This window comes from Calonectris borealis, chromosome 22, assembly GCF_964195595.1.
Source record: "Calonectris borealis chromosome 22, bCalBor7.hap1.2, whole genome shotgun sequence".
In the NCBI taxonomy this organism is placed as follows: Eukaryota; Metazoa; Chordata; class Aves; order Procellariiformes; family Procellariidae; genus Calonectris; species Calonectris borealis.
In genome coordinates, this window is record NC_134333.1 from 1,181,893 (window position 1) to 1,198,196 (window position 16,304).

A 16,304-nucleotide genomic window follows, 5' to 3' on the forward strand; every position below is an offset into this window, starting at 1 on the left:
AAGAAAAAAGAGAATTGGCAGCAAAACAAAAAGAAGCTATTTGTCGAATAGCGAGGGTTTTTAGGAATGGCCGGATGGTGCAGGCTTGGTGGATACCCAATTTCAGTTTGATTGCCAAACCATTATATGCTGCTCTTAAAGGACCTGGAGAAACTCTGGTGTGGACACTAGAATGTAGAAAGGGATTCGACTCTATTAAAACTGAGTTGATGAGAGCCCCTGCCCTGGGTTTACTAGACTTGACAAAATCCTTTACACTCTACATCCATGAAAGACAACACGTGTTGGGAGTCCTGAGACAGAGTTTGGGAGATTGGAAAAGGCCAGTAGCCTATTCTTCCAAACAGCTGGATGAAGTAAATAAAGGATGGCCAGGATGCCTGAGAACAGTAGCTGTGGTGGTATTATTAGTTAAAAAAGCTCGGAAATGAACTTTAGGACAACCTATTGCAGTTTTTGTACCACATGTAGTGGTTGCTGTCCTTGAACAAAAGGGGCATCACTGGATTTCTCCTAGTCGATTGGCTCAATATCAAGTGGTATTGATTGAACAGGGTGATGTAACTTTGAAAATGTCTTCAACTTTGAATCTCGCCACTTTAATACCGATAGATGAAAGAGGAGAACAGGAACATGATTGTTTGCATGTGATGGAACAAGTATACTCTAGCCAACCCGATTTAAAGGATGTACCACTAATGGAACCAGAAATTGAACTCTTTATAGATGGGAGTAGCTTTATGGTTAATAGAGAGCAAAAAGCTGGGTATGCTGTGGTAACCCTGCGGGACAAAGTTGAAGCCTGAATATTACTCCAAATACTTCTGCCCAGAAAGCAGAAATCATCGCTCTAACCCGAGCATTAGAGCTATCTAAAGACAAGAAAGTAAATATATATACAGATTCTAAATATGCATTTGGAGTAGTCCATGCATATGGAGCCATTTGGAAAGAACGGGGACTATTGTCTTCACAAGGGACTCCTATTAAATATGGATCAGAAATTTTGATATTGTTACAAGATGTCCAAAAGCCAAAAGAAGTTGCAATTATACATTGCAAAGCCCACCAGAAAGGACAAACAGAAGTAGTTAAAAGAAAGCAGAAAGCAGATGAAACAGCTAAAAAGATTGTAATGACAGGACAACTAATAGGAGCATTAATCCCTCCAAGAAAAATTCAGTGGGAACCCCTGAAATATTCAGAGGAGGAAGATAAACTCGCTAAATATTTAGAAAGCACAAAGTCAAAGGAAGGTTGGTGGGTAACTAGTGATGGGCAGCTTTTAATTGCCACTCCAATGGTACGAGAGATAATGATGAAAACTCATAATGAGTCACACATGGGAGTAGACACTTTAGTAGCAAGCATTAAAAGATATTGCTATAATACCAAAAATGCAAAAATTAGCTGATACAGCTGTATGACAATGTCAACGGTGATGTGTGAACAATCCAAAATTTCAAAAGAAACCTCCAGTCAGAAAAGTGAAAGAATTCGAATTATTCCTAGAGTTAGGGAAGGGGTAAGCCCTTTTGAAATATTATACAGGAAACCATACCCTACAACTTTAGTTGTAGGAAAAGGAGACCAAAAGCATGTAAAAGGAGAAGTGGTGATGACGAGTTATTTATTGTCTTTGTCACAGACCCTATCTTCCTTATCTTTTTAACCAATGAGCTCCCTTGCCTTTAGACACACTGGTACATGAATTCCAACCCGGAGACAAAGTTTATATTCGCACATGGAAGGATGAACCTTTAAAGGAGAAGTGGGAAGGACCCTATTTGGTGTTACTTACCACTTTACTGCTGTGAAGCGTTTGGACTCTTGAATACATTATACTCGTGTGAAGAAAGCTCCACAAGGAGAATGAACTTCTGAAAAGACAGGACCACTGAAGCTGAAACTCTCTCGAATATAATGAATTGCACTAGAACTTTGACAAATCATACATTGAATTAGATTGTATACAGGGCCTAGTATTTTTATATTGTAGTTTAGCTACTGTTTCTATCCTGTTGTTGTCCAAAAAGCGGATTCATGCCCGGTGTGCAAGTAACCAATTCCACACGCTCAGGAGAGATAGTGTTTTATTCAGGCCTGGGTGCTCGGTGGACTTGCTGCAAATCAAGCACCCCTGGTCTAATCACCTTTCTGTTTATATCCATGCTTCTCATACATATTTTAAGTTTCTCTTTTACATATTCATTAAATTTCCAAGAACTAATTATAATATTACATCATCCTAGACACATGCGCACTAAAGTTTTTTAGGGTCTTCTTGAGGGTCTCGAGTGGTCTCTGGTGGTCAGTAGCGTAGTGAACTCTTCATGAACCCATTCCTTTCTTTCCTTATAAGGTCAAGGTTTGTCTCCAAGCCATGTCTGGACCACGTTCATTTATGGTTCTTAATTTCAAGGTTAGTCATTACTAGGGTCTAACAATGCTACACACCTGCAAACACAATACCTGCTAGTTACCTAACTCCTAAGCAACAAGTCTTCATTGTTTAGAATTACAGAAGTGAGCAGTATGGAATAAGAGGTACTGTAACAGACTGTACCTACTGCATCAATTCCCCCCTTTGAGACTTATGATGTTAAGCATCATGAGTCTCACACTATTCACTTATAAGCATTTGGTCTACAAAAAGACATACACTGAATCATACAACAAGTAATTATAACTAAGACGACGATCAGTATTGCAAATAAGAACAACTGTCTGAGCAAATTTAAATTTGGAAGCCACAAAAATAACCAAGAAAGATCTTATCCTTCTCATTCCTTAAATCCAGATGCTAAGTCCTTTAATTGTTGAATTTTCTTCTCAACTGTGAATTATCACTTAGGTTCTGCAATACAAAAAGAAGACGTGTTGGTTACTTCTCAGGCTAAAATTCTCAGATATTTCAATTTCTCTCCCATTTTGGCAATAGAAATTGGGATTCAGCTTTACTGATCGTCATAATTAATATCAATAGGCTCCACATTTTCTACTCCTAAACCCACAATTCCTAATTAATTTGGTTTCCCTTCTAACAATAGATATTTTAAATATCACAAATAATTCAGCAACATATCCGGTGACTCATCAAGTACGCCTTAAAGTTAATTTCAATGGTTCCTTAGGTGTAGATGTCCACAGTCTAGGAGGTATTTTGTTTATTCTGGTGTAATGAATCCAAGAGTTTATTTCTTCTAATTTTACAGCAGTGTTTGTTGTTAATAACACTTGGAAGGGTCCTTTCCACTTTCCTCCAAAGGGGTTGTCCTTCCACCTTCGCAGGTAGACTTGGTCTCCTGGACTGAATGAATGTACCAGAAATTCAAGGGGTAAAAGTGTCCTCAAAAGAACATATTTGTGTAAAGAACTCGCCATTTTACTCAAAGACAAGAGAGATTCAGTTAACACTTTTTCTCCTATCACGTGCATTTGTTCAAACCTTCCTGTTAGATTGACATTAGAAGGTTTGCCACACAGAATTCCAAATGGACTTACTTTTTCTTTCGCTCTTGGAGTTACCCTAATTCTTAACAAGGCAAGTGGTAAAGCTTCGATCCATTTCAACTGAGCTTCCTGACATATTTTAGAAATTTGCCTCTTTAATATTTGGTTCATTCTCTCTACTTGTCTACTAAATTGTGGTCGTCTTAGTGTCTTACTCACATTCTTAATAACCTCCGCTACAAAATGTGGGCCTCTATCAGAGGACATCTCTAAAGGGACTCCAAATCTTGAAATAATTTCTTTCCATAAGTGTTTTGTTACCTCTTTTGCCTTGTTGGTTTGCCACAGGAAAGCTTTTGGCCATCCAGAGAAGGTATTTACCAATACCAATAAATATCGGTATTGGTTGCACCTTGGTAACTTTGAAAAATCTATCTGCCAATACTCACCGGGAGTTATGCCTTTCTTTACCTCTCCAAGAGGGGGTCAGATTTGTATTTTCGGATTGTTCCTAAGACAAATCTCACATTTATTACTCACATTTTTAGCAATCAATAATATTTTAGTCCCTATTGCATATCATTTTACCGACTCGATCATTGCTTCTGCTCCCATATGTGTCTCAGCATGGGTTGTGACCAAAAATTTCTTCATGATTGCGGGAGTTACTATACATTGTCCACATGAAGTAATCCATCATCCTTGATCATTCTTTTTGCACTGTAATAGCTCAGCCAATTTATTTATTTTTCGTTATAATTTGGGGATTCTATTTGAATTTCTTTTGATGGAATTAAAACATAGATTGTGGTATTTAGCGCCACACACTTGACAGCTTCATCTGTCTTTCAATTTCCTTGTATCACTTTTGAGTTTCCTCTTTGATGCACTTTACAATGAATCACAGCAACTTCTTTGGGTTTTTCTTGTACTGCTTCCAATAAATTTAAAATCTCTGTTCCATACTTTATAGGTGAGCCACTGGCAGACAAAAGTTCTTGCTCTTTCCATATCGCTCCATGGGCATGAACAACTCCAAAAGCATATTTAGAGTCTGTCTAAATATTAACTGTTTTACCTTTAGCCAGATCTAAAGCTCTTGTCAAAGCTGTTATCTTTGCCTTCTGGGCGGATGTATTTGGAGGTAATGCTTTTACTTCTTGATCTTCGGTTAAAGTTACCACGGCATAGCCAGCCCTCCTTGCTCCTTTCACAACAAAGCTGCTTCCATCAGTAAATAATTCTTCATCCGGAGTCTGCAGAGGGACATCTCTCAGGTCTGGCTTGCTGGCATATATCTGTTTGGTAACTTGTAAACAATCATGATTAGGATCACTCTCTTTTTCACTTGGCATTAAAGAAGCAGGATTTAGAATTGCTCGTACTTCAAAATGATGTCATCCTGTTCCACTAACAGAGCTTGATATTGTAGATTGCGGGGGTGCCATCTTGCAAATGGCTTTTTTTCTATTTTTTCCCAATCTTCTTTGTCCTTGGGAAATCTCAAATCCCAAATAAATTACAGTTTGTTTTGAAATTTGTGCTTTCTTCTCTGACACCCTGTACCCAGCCATTCCCAAAAAGTTTAGGAGGCTAACAGTCTTCTCTTTGCAGATCTCAATAGTATCTGCTCCCAATAGGATGTCATCAACATACTGAAGGAGGGTGATTTGATCTTCCTTACCGGACCACTGTTCCAGTTCCTTGTTAAGGGCTGCTCCAAAGATGGTTGGGCTATTTTTAAACCCTCGTGGCAGCTTAGTTCAGCAGAGCTGAGTCCTCCTCCCAGTCGACGGATCTTCCCCTTCAAAGGCAAAAATCTTTTGGCTGTTTTCTTCCAGAGCTACACAAGAGAAAGCATCTTTCAAATTTAAAACTGAGAAATGTGCATTTGATTCACTGATAGTTGTTAGCAGCGTATATGGATTAGGGACTACTGAATGAATGTCCACCACTAATTGACTTATTGCTCTTAAATCTTGAACCAACCTATATCCTTGGTTATCTGGCTTTTTCACTGGAAGGATAGAGTACGTTCTCTTAAAAGTCCACATTCGAGAAAATTATTTATTATCGTTCCAAACCTTTTCTGGCTTCTATACTAATAGGATATTGTCTCTTTCTTGCCAGCTGAACTCCTGTTTTCAATTCAACTTTTACCAGTTCCACATTTATTGCTCTTCCTTGTTTCTCTGTCACCCAAACAAAAGGGTAAACTGCATCTTTAATTTCTTCTGGTATTTCTTCAGATTCTTCTGTGTTTGTCTGTAATAAATAAACTTGGGCTTGCCAGGCATTAGCTTCAGGAAAATGAACTTGGATTTTTCCTTTTTTAAAGGTAATTTGTGCTCCCAATTTATTCAATAAATCCCATCCTAAGAGAGGCATAGTGCATTCTGGTATATATAAAAATTCATGCATTGATGTTTTTCCTCCGATTTTACAGTTTAAAGGTTTCAAAAAAGGCCTTACCTCCATCTTTCCTGTGACCCCAACAATAGATACATTAAATTTACTCATTTATCCTTTACATGTATTTATAACAGAATATTTTGCTCTGGTGTCCACTAAAAAATTGACTACTTCATCTCCCAGCTTTACTGGAACCAGGGGCTCAGCTGGGAGAATATAATTTTCTGCCCCCAGTCCCCATCATTCAGAATCCTCTCCCGTCATAAGTAGATCAGCTTCAGCTGTGGCCGAATTGGCCGAATTCGGCTGTGGCTGAATCACAGCAACTTTCTTATTCTCTGGACACTCATTTTTCCAGTGTACTTGCTTCTTACATACAGCACATTGATTGATCCCTAACAGAGTAGACTGTTTAAATATATTTCCACATCTTCTACCTCTGCCCCTTAAGTACCCTTTGCTTTTACCTCTCAAATATCCTCTGGCCCTACCTCCAGCAGATCCTTGGGCATTCACAAAAGCAGCCACAAGAATAGCAGCTTTCTGTTTCCTATTTTTTTTTCTTTCATTTTCCATATTAGTTTTTTTCCAATACGACCCTCTTTTCTTCAGGAGTTAACAAATTATTTAAAAGAATTGGAATATCTTGCCAATCGGGATTATGATTTTTAATAATTGTCTTAAAAGATCTGTACACCTTTTCAGGATTTTCCCTATATGATCCTGCCAATTCTTTCCAATTCATCAAATCAGAAGTAGTAAAAGGTATTTTCACAAACATTGGTTCCCCCCTTAGGTCCACAGCCTGACGAAGGGGTGCTAATAAGACAGACCCCTGTTGGGTCGGTCCTAATTCTGCCAGCTATTGGACTAAATGGATTACTTCCCCTTGCTTCAGTTTCAAAACTTTCATTTTTACTTGGTGCCACCAACATCTGTGTATCTTCTTCCCCTCTTCCTAGTTTTAAACACCTTTTTCCTAGACTACAAGCAGAAGAACAATGCGTTCTTGGTTCCTTGTCCTCCATCATCATCATCATCACATTAGAATCTGAGTCTAGAAGTTCACATTTCTTCCAAATTTCATGATCATTTCTCAAGGTAAAGAACAAATCCACATAAAGAACCTCATCCCATTTACCCTGTTGTCAACAAAATAACGTAAGTTGCAAGATAGTACTACATTGCAAAGTTCCCAATTCTGACCATTCTTCTTCATGAACCTGTTGTTTTCTTCCCTTATAAGGTTGAGGTTTGTCTCCGAGCCATGTCTGGACCATGTTCCTTTATGGTTCTTAATTTCAAGGTTAATCATTACTAGGGTCTAACAATGCTACACACCTGCAAACACAATACCTGCTAGTTACCTAACTCCTAAGCAACAAGTCTTCATTGTTTAGAATTACAGAAGCGAGCAGTATGGAATAGTAGATACCGTACCTACTGCATCACTCCCACCTCCACCCAAACCAAAGACGCTGGAGGCTCTGAACTAGAGCTTTTCTCTTGAGGAGTCCAGCATGGCACAAGTTCAGCCCAACTAGTAGAAGACATAAGCATTGAGAATTCATCTGTAATGTAAGATCCCAGCTGGTAACAACAGTGGTATCCCAGCATGGTAGGTGAATTAGGCTCTACTTTCTGGCCCTTTTTAGCTCTGTGGGTGCTGCCAGTCTGTAGCACAAGGCTGAAGGAGACCAAATGGAAGCTAACACCAACACTTGTAACCCCCTGGAACAAAGAACTGTTTTCTCAGAAGAGGGCGGACAATGACAGGAGACGCTATCCTAATTAGCATGGTAAAAAAAACCACCCACCAGCAGGAAAAGCTCCCTACCCAACAACGCCCCTTCCCCACTGAATATGTGCAGTCAAAAGAAAGGACACTGTGACTTTAAGTGAAGACGAGGCATACAAGAAGCAATAGAAGCGAACTACGAAACTGCCACCGTAGCAGAGGGGCAGTCTGTAGTGAACGGCAGACATAAAAGGGGAAGGCAAGTGCCATGGGGTGGGGAAACTTTGGAACGAGAGCTCCAAGAGACCCCCGTTAGCTGGACCGGTGCTGGAACCCGGACCAGTGATCTCCTTCTCTCTCTCTTCTTCTTCTCTCATTCTTTTATTCTTTTACCTTTTTCTAGTAAGTAACGAAAGGCGCGGCAAGCAATAAGTATTTCTGCTACCCAATTATTTACCGATGAGCCTAGCTTTGGAATAAAAGTTTTCGTTTACCTACAGACCTCGGGTGTTGTGTATACCCTATTTCCAACCAAGAGAATCAGTGAATCTGAGTCACCTCTCCCTCCTTCTTGGTGGGTCGTGACAAAGGCATGTGGTGAGCTCAGAGCCTGAAGACGCTTGGCTTCATGCTGCTCCCAAGGAGGGTGTTGGCTGCCTCCAGGCACTTGTCCAGCTGGGACAGGGGCACTAGGGGAGTCAGGCAGGAGGGAGAGTCCACAGATGGAAAGGAGAAAGGGGACACAGGACTCCTTCAACTGCCCCCAGGAAATTGTGGTCCTGCGAAGGGGTGAGGCAGGTCCCACTGGAGAGAGAAGGGAGGAGACTGTGCTGTGGGGATCAGCAGGAAAAGGACCCTCAAGACTCACCAGTTCGGCTGCACAGCCAGGTCACAGCCTTGAGCTCCAGCAACTCAGAGGCCTTGGTAATCCTTGTCGTTTCTGTGCAGCCAGGTCACAGCCAGCACTGTGGCCCAGATGCTTGGCTCCACGACCTGAAGGAGAACAATGACTCAGACCAGCATGCAGTGCTGAGCATCCTCCCTGCCCCCTCACTGCTTCCCACCCCTTCTTTTGTGGCTTCTGGTTTCTGATCACTTTATTCCCCTCTGGCTGCCCTTGGGATGCCAGTGTTGCCACCAGCCAAGGGGTTCCCACTGCCCCAGGATGACACGCTGCCACCATAAGAGGTTCTCCCCTTACCTCACCAGGCATCTTTCCCTTGATTTCAGCCTCATCCATTTCCAGCACAGAGGCCAAGCCTGAGCTGAGGGCCCAGGAGCCATCTACATTCTGCAGTACCACCAGCTCCTGGCACTCAGCAAAGGATTCGGTGAACCAAGGCCCAAAAATTGGAGAGCACAAAACAAATTCCGTGGGATCCACATACCTGAGAGAAGAAATAGGTGGTGCTGGTGGTTTACATGGAGAAGATGTGAACAGGAGGGTTGGGAGAATCACAGGAAGCTGACCCCTCTCTACTGCTCGGTTGCAATGCCCCAGAACATTATCTCTGCTCTTCTTTAGGCAGCTACCTGCACTCTAAGCTCCTTCCTGCATGTCCCCAAAGCACTCCCACCCACAGAGCTTTCTGGACACCCCTAACTCACCCCCAACTTTGACCATTGCCTCTTCTCCTGGCATTCCTGCCCAGCCATGTCCCAAGACCTCTCTTGATAGCCCCCCAACACATCTTATCCAAATGTGTATTTATGATCCAGCACCGTCCTTGTCCCCTCCCTGGGTTTCCCTGAGCTGGGTCTCGTATTTGCTGAAGGACTTGCAGGTTTAAGGGTAACTAAGGGAAGGGTTAAAGGCAAAATTCATTGGTTTCCACGCCATGGGCAAGACATGGCAGCATAACCCTCCTATCAGACATTAGATTACCCCATACCTTTTGAGCAAGCCCCCCGCTGGGGCAGGGCAGCAATGCCATGGGCGAGTCGACGGAGGGCAAGCCATGACTGACACACTGCTGTCAGCCAGCCAGGTGGGACCCAGATGGTCCTAGGATAGCAGGAAGAGACTCTACTGGAGCCACGAAGCTCAACGATCTGGCAGGGGATGAGTGACCGGCGGGGTGGCAACAGTGCCAGGGCCCTTCGAGGGCAAACAGGGAAAGGGGCTGAATTAAGCGCGTGGGAAAGAAGCACCTGGTGGTGATGGGGCCTGCCCCGTGAGACTGGGGGTGGCCTGTGGCTGGGGTTCCAGCTCCAGTGGAATGAGAACATCCCACGGAGCTGCCCCACCAGCTCTTTCCCGCAAGTGTCTTTCCTTACCTCGGTACCAGGTGACCCTCTGTGATGTGCAAACCCCCACATAGCTGGTAAAGGGGCAGATGATCCCTGAAGTGAGGCTGATCTCAACCGCGCGATGCCTTGGTTCGTCCCCGGACCCACTCGCAGCCTCTGGCAACAACCTCTTCAGCAAGCATCTTGCGGCCAGATGATGCCCAGTCAGCCTGGGGACAGAGAGGGGTGAGGCCTGACCACCTGGCTCGTCTGCATGCTGGGGAAAGGTGGACAGAGAGGGAGCCTGGACACCTGGGTTCTCTCCCGTCAAGGGTGAGGATGGACAGAGGGAAAACCTGGATGCCTGGGTCCTCATCTGTCTGCAGGGAAGTGATGCCCAGGCTCCTGGGTCCTACCGCTGTGGGGTCAAAGCAGGGAAGGAGGGCATGCTTGGACACCTGGGTTCTCTGCCAGTTTGGGGTTGTGTGTGGAAGGTGGGAATGCATAAGCTACCTGGGCCCCCCCCAGCTGGAGTCCATGTTAGAAATGAGGGGATGCACGCATCTTCCCTTGGGACAGGCTCTCACCGGCCATCTCCCTGTGGGCACAGTGGGAATTCAATCGTGTGAGTGACATCATGGCTGTCCAGGCGGTACTGCAAGGTCATGACCCCCTTGGCCACCGTCATATCCTGGGAACGCATGGGAAGCTACTGGAGGTTACTGGGGACACAAGATGGTTACTGGGGGATAGTGGGAAGTTACTGAAAGATTACTGGTGGTTACGGGGAGGCTATTGGGAGGTAACTGGGGGTGACTGTAGTCCCAGCTCTCACCTCTGCCTGACCATGGATCTGGGCGTAGAGGAGGCTGTGTTGTCCCTGAACGATGCACTGAGGGGTGCCCCCCAGCACCTCAACCTCCAGGCCACGGGGCAGGGTCCAGCTCAGAGAGACTCCCTCAGCTGCTGGCTTGAGGGCCCTCCTCAGGCACTTCAACACCTGGGGACAGAGGGCAGGACACCACAGTTCGCAGCTCCACCAGGGTTCAGCCCATGGCCCCGGGTGTCGGGGTTCCCTGGGGACAGTGGAATGTGTGGGGTAGCCTGCTCCAGCTGGGTTCCCTGGGCACAGACAGGTCTATAGTGGGGCACAGCCTGGGCACCTGGCTTCTCGGTGGGGTGGGGCGGTGGAGCAGAGTCAGGGGAAGCCTCAGTGCCTGGGTTCCTGGGGCAGCTGGGTCTCAACTACTGTGTATGGGCAGTCCAGGTGCCGGCGTACTTGGAAGTCAGTGTGTCCGTGGAATAGAGGGGGACCTGCCAGGGCTCCTGGGTTCCTACCACAACTGTCATACTGTTGTCAGAGGAGACGTAGGTAGCTTCACCCCCTGTCTCCCTGGCCAGGGCCGTAGTCAGGGCAGCGCTGTCCTCGGAGAAGCAGAGGGAGAAACACCTGTGGGGGAAGCAGGGAAAGGTGTCAGAAATGAGAGCCAGAGGTGGGTGCAAGGATGTCGGGATAGAGCTGGAGAACACAGGCTGGAGTTAAAGCTGGGAGAACAAAGCTAGGGTGCAGAACAAGGGGGCAGGAGGAAGAGCAGGGAGTGAAGAACTGGGGTTGGAGCTGGGCTTAGTTGGGCAGCTGGCAGAGAAGAGCTGGGACCTGGGGCAGGGCTGGGGTCAGTCTAGTGGGGCTGGGGCAGAGCTTGGGGGCACATCAGGGTGTACAAGCCCTGTGCCTCAGTCTCCCTGCGCACTCTGTGAAGGGTGCCTTGGTGGTGGGAGTAGTAAGCAAAGACTCCCACATCGGGGCTTGGCACTGGAGAGCTCTGCAGGGTGGAACGAGTCTTTGGGAGACTGGAGGGGCCCAAGGACTGGGACAGGCACTGGTGAACAGGGGCCCTCATCATTCCATCACGGATGGAAATGACTGGGCAACCAAAGAGAGACTGGAGGACTGGGGGCAGGGAGTCCCCATTACCGGTGGCTGTTGCAGTGATGGCAGACAGCTGCGATGGCTTCCTTGTCAGGGGGTAGCCCGGCCATGAAGATGAAGAGGTGGGAGACAGGGGACTTGAATAGTGGGGCCCTGCACAGGATCCCCAAAATGGGGAGAGCAGGCCCCTGAAATGGAGAGAGGGGCCCAGGAGAGAGACCCCCTGTAGACAGACTACCCCGGGGAGAGCTATCCACTCAGGGACAGAAACCCCCAAAGATATAGACCCACTTCTCCATTCCCCCACACCCCACACTACCCTTCTTGTTCCCTTGTGACCACCCTGTACTTTGGGTGGCTCCTTCCACCCACACTCCTGTGTCCTCTCTCTCCTCCTGGGACACCCGTTCCTCCACCCCTCCATGACCCTGCACCCAGACCTGGCGCATATGCCCGCAGGGGCGGGGGGTATTGTAGATTGAGCGGAGGGTTCCCAGCAGATTGGTGTCACCCAGACTGGAGCCGGGGGAGGGGATGTGCCGCACGGCCTCGGTCACGTTGTCCTGAGTATATTCAACACTACCTGCAGAGAGCACGGCATGTTTGGAGAGCACATTGCTCTACGCCGGTCCTAGAGCTCCCTGAGACCCTGCCCCATAGCACTTGCCACAGCTCTGCCCTCGGGTCCTCTGCAAGTCCCTGCCCCATAGGAGTTCTTGAAGAGACCTGGCTTCTAGTTCCTACGAGACTTTGCTCAGCGGAACCCCAAGAGGTGCTATCCCATAATGCCACAAAGATCCCGTCCCCAGAATCCAGCCCTGCCCTACAGTACCCAGTCGTGCCCTCCAGCACCCAACCTTGCCCCATACCAACCAGCCTCAGGGATGCTGGGTGCCAGCATCACCAACACCATGGGATCACCAAGCAGGGAGCATGGAGGAGGTATGGGTGGGATGAAGGCCAGATAGGGACCCCGCTCCTCCTCCTGGTTCTGATTCTCATTGTGCTTTCAGCTTCCTCCACCCCAGAGCCTGTGACGCCCCACACTGGTACCTCAACACCCTACGGTACTGTCCAGCAATTGCACAGCCCAGTGCCCCATGTATTCCAGTCCAGTGCCTCCAATACAGCTCCCCAGTGAGCCCTAGCACAGAACTTTCCCTACGCATGCTGCTATATCTGATACCTCACCACCGTGTCCCCAGCACCCCACGCTGGAGCCCCAGGACCCAAACTACCCCATCTGAATGCCTCCCATTCCCATCCCAATGCCCAATGATATCTCACCCCCCCGTGCCCCAATGCCTCCTGCAACCCAGAGGTGCCCCCATCTTCCCTCCCCAGCTGCACTCACCCGTGGGGCCCCAGGGTCTCCCTTCTCCACCACGGCACTGACTGCAGCAGGGTCTCCAAAATACACCAGCAGCTCCAAATCATGCTGACCTGGGGGGCTGCCAGCCAGTGAGACCTGGAGAAGGGGGCCTGGTCATACGCAGGAGGAGGGGACCAGACCCAGCATTGGGCCAGGAGCACAGGCACTGATCTCAGTGCATCCCCTTTTTCTCAGTGGTGACAGCCCCGCTCAGCTGCCCCCGGGATCCTGGCACACAGGAGGGCGTCCCTGTGCAGTGCTGCGGTCCTGGGCAGTGTAGGTCAAAGGGGGGCGGGGGAAGTTGGCCTGGACATTGGCCACTCCACGGGGTGACTGCAGGCTAGCGGTGAGCAGCAGGCTCTAGGGCAGCTTGCTAGTGAGACAATTCCAGGCTGCAAGGAGAAACATGGCACTGGGGAGGGCAAAGGCTCTCCCTGCAGGCGTGGGGCGGGGGCAGGACCTGGCATCCATATATAGGACATATGGAGAGAATTGGGGGTTATCAGTAAGGCGTATGGAGGGGTGCATGAGTCCGTTCATGGGAAATGTGTGTGGGAGGTGTGGATCCCCTCATGGGGCACAAGGAAGCATACGTGGACCTGTCCGGGGGCTGCATGGGGGAAAAATGTGGGTCCCCCTGTGGGTGCAAAGGGAAGTTGCATCGCGTCTGTTCGTAAAGCACGGGGGGAGTCTGTGACCCTTCTGTGGGGTGTGTGACTGCGAGGGCAGGTTCCTCGTGGGGTCACTCACCATACAGGAGTGTGTGGGGATGCAGTGTGGGTGGCAGCACAAAATGGGCTGCTCCATCTGGCTCCCGTGGCAGCTCTTGGACATAGCGCAAGGTCACGACCACCTCCCTGCCAGGCGACAGGGTGCCCAGGAAGCAGGCAAACACCTCGCCCGGATACTTAGACTGATCCTGAAGGTATTCCAGATTCTCCCAGCCTCCTGTAGCCTCGTGCAGCTGCTGGGCCTGGGTGGCAAAGGGAGGGACAGAGAGCTGATCACCAGGCAGGCCATGGGCTGCTCATCCCATGCCCCTCTGGCGGTTCGCCCATTCATCCCTGGATGCTGGTACCTCATCCCGCAGCATGGCCTGGACCTTGGCATCCTCACTGCGGGCCTGGAAGGAGTAGATGGCCATGTGGGGGCCCAGGGGGAAGGCGAAGAGGACTTCTCTGGAGATCTGACTCTTGTTCTGGTAGATGAGTTCAGAGGCCACGTCAGCCACACAATCCTGGATGGCAACATCCACCACAGCACTACACAGAGGCACTGTGCACAGGGGTATGCGGAGCTCCTTCCCCAGCAAAAAGGATCCTGTTGCTGTTGGGAGAGATGCAACCTGTCCATCAGCAACATGAATGACACAAGGAGGTGGTTGGGGCTGCTTCAAGTACGTGGCTGTTCCCGTCCTGGAAACCGAGACTAGGTGACCAACGTTACTGAGGGTCTAGCGTGAGCCTGCCATGGAACAGTGTCTCCCCCCGCCCCCCAGTCTCCCTTTTTCCCCAGACCTCTGTTCCCCACCTGTTTCCTGTAGAGCTCTTGGCCATTCCTTCTTTCACTCTGGGAAGGTCCAGCCCAGGTATTTTCCCCCAAGGCTGCCTATCCTTCTCCTTTCTTTGTCCCCCTTTGGGAGCATCCCCCATCCCCCAGATGTCCCTCAGCTCTCTGATCCCCAGCTCACTGTCATAGGTGCAGGATTCTCCTAGAAGTCCAAAGCTCTGACGCCACATTTCTGGAGACCTGCAGACAAGAAGGGTCTCCTGTAAGAGGAGAGATCCACAGAAACCACCAGGAAGCCCCTATCTGGTGAAGATTCCTTGCCATTTCCCCAGTCCTACACACATAGCTGGAAGCCCCAACCCACCAGGTACAGACAAAGCAAACCCAGGGATTCAGAAATCCCTGTTCATGAGCACTGGGACGTCACCAGGAGCATCTCTGCATTGAGGAGGTCTGCACCCCACCCCCTCCATGGGAGAATCCTGAAGCGAAATGAGGGATAGCAAGGGCAGATGGAGGGAAGGAGGTGTGAAAACAAGGGTGGATGGATGGATGGATGGATGGGACTGTATTGGGATGGACATGTATTGGATCCATGGCTGGATGGACAGATTAGCAGACAAGGTCCGTTTTGGTACAAATGGATGCATAGGTGGACAAACAGGGACACATAAGAATTTTCGTTGAAATGGTTGAATAGACAGGTGGAGGGGTCCATTTTAGAAGAGATGGGCAGGTCCCCATCACAAACGGTGTTGTGTGAATGTAGCTGCACAAGAGAGAGCACCTGCGAGGGCAGGTTGAAAGTCCAGATAATAAGGGGGAACATGTTGGAGAGAGAAGTGAGGCCAGGGCGGGTATTCCATGGCTGCAGAAGAAATCCCAGAAAGGCACTGGGGGGAGGGTGCAGTTCACGGGGCTGTCTTCTGGCCAAGTGAAGGAGGTGACAGGGACCGCCCTCCACCCCAAGCCCATCCACATAAGTCTCTCTGGTTCAGACACATTTGCCTCAATTTCCCCAGTTCCCGCTCGGGGGTGACAGGGTGGGGAGCACCAGAAAGATCCCCACCCCACCATCATGCTGACAGGGTGGGCAGACAGAGCAAGCAGGGTGCAAGTCCTTGGGGGAGCAGGGGTGAGGGATGGACAGAGGGATGGGCTGAACAGGGGCAAGGTCTCCCCAGTGAACAGGGACAGTGAACAGAGAATAAGGACAGAATAACAAAGCCAGGCAGAAACAAGCAGACACTCACCAGAACCACGGCCAGAGTCAGCAGGGACGGACTGACAGTCGGATGGACGGAGGGAGAGCTGGAAGAGGAAGGGGGGAGAGTGAGGGGCAGGCGGATGAGAAACGGGCAGAACGGGGGGTGGAGGGACAGAGCGAGAGATGCTCGGGCAGACGGGAAGATGCAGGGCTGGGTAAGCAGAGGAATGGCTGCGATGGAGAGAGCGGCGGAGGGGCGGGCGGACGGACAGACGGACGGAGGGCGGGGAGGCAGGGCCGGGGGGCAGAGACACCCCCACCCCCAACCGGGATCGCTGCAAAGCTCCTCCCGAGCACCCCCGGGTCCCCCGGGGGCCGTGGGGGCAGCGGGGATCCGGGATGCCGGGTAGCCTGGGAGGCTGTGGGATGGGGAGGGCAGAGGGGGCACCCCCGG

At 49.0% G+C, this 16,304-nt stretch overlaps 3 pseudogenes; 2 read left to right on the forward strand and 1 right to left on the reverse strand.

Annotated features, from left to right (window-relative positions):
* The window catches only part of LOC142091706 (von Willebrand factor A domain-containing protein 5A-like), a 521,312-nt pseudogene that overhangs the window by 310,010 nt on the left and 194,998 nt on the right, over nt 1-16,304 (forward strand).
* The window catches only part of LOC142091600 (epimerase family protein SDR39U1-like), a 334,998-nt pseudogene that overhangs the window by 131,063 nt on the left and 187,631 nt on the right, over nt 1-16,304 (forward strand).
* On the reverse strand, nt 8,207-14,873 carry LOC142091665 (von Willebrand factor A domain-containing protein 5A-like; annotated as a pseudogene).